Source organism: Morus notabilis, unplaced genomic scaffold (genome assembly GCF_000414095.1).
Source record: "Morus notabilis unplaced genomic scaffold, ASM41409v2 Scaffold193, whole genome shotgun sequence".
Lineage (NCBI taxonomy): Eukaryota > Viridiplantae > Streptophyta > Magnoliopsida > Rosales > Moraceae > Morus > Morus notabilis.
This window is the reverse complement of record NW_010357324.1, coordinates 78982-83536: the sequence shown is the minus strand read 5'-3', so window position 1 is coordinate 83536 and position 4555 is coordinate 78982.

The window sequence follows — 4555 nt, the reverse complement described above, 5'->3', positions numbered from 1 at the left end:
AATGTTAATGAATGATTTCTTAAGCAAAGAGATCTTGTGAACTGGTAATAGAGTCTATTGCTGTAAGCCTAGATAGGATGCGGAGAGTGCATCCTCGGGGGCAGAACCCGAAACCGGTCCGGGTAGGCGAGGCACTTGGTTAGGTAAGTAATTTGTACTAATTACTTGCTGAAGCCTGTAACATGGTTATTTTCAGTTATATTTCCTTTGAGAAAAAAGGATGTGAGGTTCCGGTTGTTCTGTCGGGACTGAATGTCTTATTTTATTGATGTATTCAATTATTCATTCATGCGCTCATTTATTTTAAATATTTCAAATTATATCCTACTGGGCCTTTCGCTCACGTTTTATGTTTTAAATGTTAAACCCCTCCCAGGAGACTCGAGGAGCGGTGCAGGGTAGCTGGAGTTGTTACTGTTGGATCAAGTGAGGATTGAGTTTATCCTCTTGAACAAATGTAAGGAATTTGAGAAATTATGTAAACCTATTTAATATTGGATTTACTAGACTGTAGATGATGTCTTTTGTAATTGATTATTTACATGTGCATGTATGTATGATACTGTATGTCCTGTGGGGTGGAGCCCTGTGTGTCAGAGGCTCCTGGATTATGTCGTTTATTTATATTTTTATGCAGTTAAGTGTGGGACCCGGTTGGGAATCTGCTTTATTAATCCTAAATCGAGTTCCACGTCACCCACCCCGTTTGGGGGGCGTGATAGTATTGCATGCATAAAAGGTTTTTATTTTGTGGAAAATTTCGTATGTGTGTGTATATATATATAATATAGATGGAATATATATTTAAGTTACATGAATTTTTTAAATTAATTTGATGTTGAATACTGTATTATTTATACTTTTATTAGAAAAGAATATTAATAAAAAATATTTGGGCAAAAAAGTAATTACACCAATAATAATTTTTTCATCTCTTTAGTTTCACTTCCAATACCGAACAAGGGAAGTTAGATTCATTTTCTTTCTTCCCTATCTTACCAAACAAGTCAAGAGAAAATCAAAATCTTTTCTATCCTTCTAATTTTCTATGCATTATAGTTTTCCTTTCCCTTCTATTTTCTTTCCATCATACCAAACAGAGTGTTAAGCTTAAGCCACAACCCGAAAGTAATAGTCTTGTCAATAACCTCACGCAACACCTTATCTGCCAATGATAACTAAATAGCACTGTGTGCTCTTTTCAAGAGGTCTTCTTTCGCATCATATGACAACGTTGCCGGCAAAGCCTCCATACCTTTTAACGCCTTACTCAACCATTGCTAAACTAATTGAGCTCGCATCTTCACACGCTAAAGAATGAAATCATTCTTCTCGATGAATTTTGTAATTTCATATCTTGTCATCATTGCGGAAGCTAGAAATCAAAATAAATTGATATAATAAACCAAAATTCTGATACCACTTATTATGTCAAACGTCAAATTAAAAATATTTAAAACCAAAAGACATGAAGATTTAATGTGGATCGGCTTTTAGCCTACGTCCACGAGCAGAGACGACGAAGAAATTTCTCTATAAACTAAAAGGAGATTACAAAAGTTGGTCAAATATCAAAATCTCTCAACCTAGAAACAAGAACGCCAAATATCAAAGAGATAAATTTTTTGATCAAATCTCACTCAAAAGAAGCAAAAGAGAGAATATGTATCAACGGGAAAAACACTCACACGCAAAGACCTAATGCTAGTCAAATTAGAGAGATATGGGCCTTGGACCCATTAAAAGCTACACAACGAACAATGGCTATATCCACAATGAAATATACACAAGGCTCTTTAACAAAACCTATACAATCAATAAAAAGAAATCCAATCGACCAAAATCGACATAGCACTTAATCGTTGCAAAATATTGCCAAGCATCAAAATTAGTGAACTGAAAGCAAAACCTAACACTAGAAAACGGGATAAACACACCACTAATTGAACCATTCTTACAAACCAAAAAATAATAAAAAAAAGAAAGAAAGAAAGGAAGGAAAGCACAACCACTGTAGCCACAAACTCACCAGTGAGATGACTACCAAAAGAACCATCAAAGAAAACATTAGAGCCAGCCCGAGAGACATACAACAATGGTGAAGTGACACCCAAATCGCGGCGCGTCAATCCCACCGCCACCATGGATTCCTACCACCGTGGAGCAAAATCCTAAAGTACGTCGGATGTCAAACGCGCTAGGAACAATGTCCCAAATCAACAGCCTCCATTATACATACCACATTCGGTCCACCCCAACATAAGCATCGTCATTACACCGCCACCACCATTAAAAAGCCCATAACCAGGTAAGTATAGGGATCAGATTTTAGGGTTGAGAGCCGGTGATGCACCCGGAAGTAGCCGCGGAGCTCCGACCATCCCTTTCTCTGAAAAAGTATAACAAAACGTTTAGTTCATGCGATATTTACGTTGGACATGTGTAATTTCATGAAATTAGTTACCAAACTATTGTTACACCTTTTTAAGTTAAGGTTCATTGCACTATCAACTAATAACATCTTATATTCTCACTTCTATATGTCATATGACAATATTGGAATCAAAGCATCCATATATATATATATATATATATATGTATGTATGTATGTCTATATATAAGGGAAGAAGTTATAAGCGGCTGATGTTATTATGGAGTGAACGAGAAAACAAGTAAATTTGAGGCAATTTCGAAATTGTATACTTGTGGCCAGCTCAATATTTACAATGGTTTTGTACGGTGAATATGGAAAGGCGTAAAAAATCTAGGAGGAAGATAGTCGCGATGAAGATGGCTAGTGCGAGTTCAAAACAATATATGGATTGATAGGGAGGTTAGACGAAAGGAAATGAAATCAAGCAATTACAAGGTAATCATGAAGAAATATAAAAGTTAATAAATGATTTTGAAAACATCCCAAGAACCCGAACACGACTTTGACAATAATAAATATTGGACCCGGTAGTAGCTCAGTCAGAATGTCTGCATTTATTATGTGCAAGACATATTGCACATATAATATTTTTAAGTGAAAATGGATAGTTCATCAAGGGCATTCAACCATATATAACAATATAAGAGATGTTGGAAAAACATTATTTATGAATAATGTTAATTGGACATTTTGAGTTTAGATTTTGAGTAAGCTCTACTTGGTCTTTGTGGAAGATCAAAATGGGTTCGAGTTTTCCTTCGTGAGATCTTTGAAACAGTATATCATATGCTTAAAATGGTGCTTAAGGGAATGTGAAATTGATGTTTATAGTGCAATTGGAAAAATAAAATGAGAATAAAGGAAAAAACCTTGTACCACACGGAAAAGGAATTAAGACCCAATGTGGTTTTAATAGGATTGCACATTCTTGCACAAATCTATTTTAAGAACGCCGTGTGATACAGGGCCTCGTTCCGTTTCGACCTACGGTGAGAGACAAATCTATTTTAAGAACATGTGTGATACACGGGCCTCGTTCCGTTTCGACTCGACAACGTTCTTCTAATTTTTATTGTTGCATTAGTTCTTATTCTGTTGTTAGCGCACGGGTCCTGCATGCACGAATGTAGCTCTGAAAAGCCAGCCTCTCGCGGCTAGGCTAATGTTGAAATTAATCTGAAGCCTTCATATGAAATGTTGCTTTCTCAGCGGAATAGAGTTAGGGCACTTCTTTAAGTTTGCTGTGCACCGGAGTTCCTCGTTAACTGTTGTATCTTGGGAGACAGACGCAGAAAATCCTCAAACACAGACGGTGAGAGACAAATCTATTTTAAGAAGGCCGTGTGATACACGGGCCTCATTCCGTTTCGACTTGACAACGTTCTTCTAATTTTTATTGTTGCATTAACTCATATTCTGTTGTTATAATTTGTGTTGTAATTAATGTAATTTTTATTGTCTCTTATTCCATATTGATCTGTTCGTTTTGATTTCTAAGGGTTATATTTTTCTATCAAGAGATACAATCAAGGCTTTCTTCAAATCAAAACTTATCTTCAAATAAATAAATAAAAATTTAAATTTTCATAGTTTCTTCTAATATTTTCATGTGTATCAATATTTTTATCAAAATTTCTTTGTATTTAAAATATTGATATTTTCACCACTACCGGTTTTCTTAAGTAGTACATAATATGACTACAAACCTCTCTTTCTTATGTAGCTGGTTTAAACTTTAATTAGTTTGAAGAACTCTTTAGCCCAGTTTATGTGTTTTGCATATGGGCAATGATATGTACAAAAGTCTTTTCTCTAATAGTTAGATCCATCCATGCATGTGTCTCTAAGCGTGCCATGCACGTGCATGGACATTAATGGACCCATGCGTTACAAAGGCAGGAGCTAGCCGAACCCAGATGAATTAGTCAGTGTATTACGTCATATTGTTTATGTGATACACCCGTCTAATAAGATTGTATCATTTAGATATTTTGTCTATGTCAGCTTTTCACTAAATGGTATATTTTGTCTGTGTTAGCTTTTCACTTTATAAAAGTGAAAAACTGACATAGACAAAATGTATCATTTAATGAAAAGCTGACATAGATACAAAATGTCTAA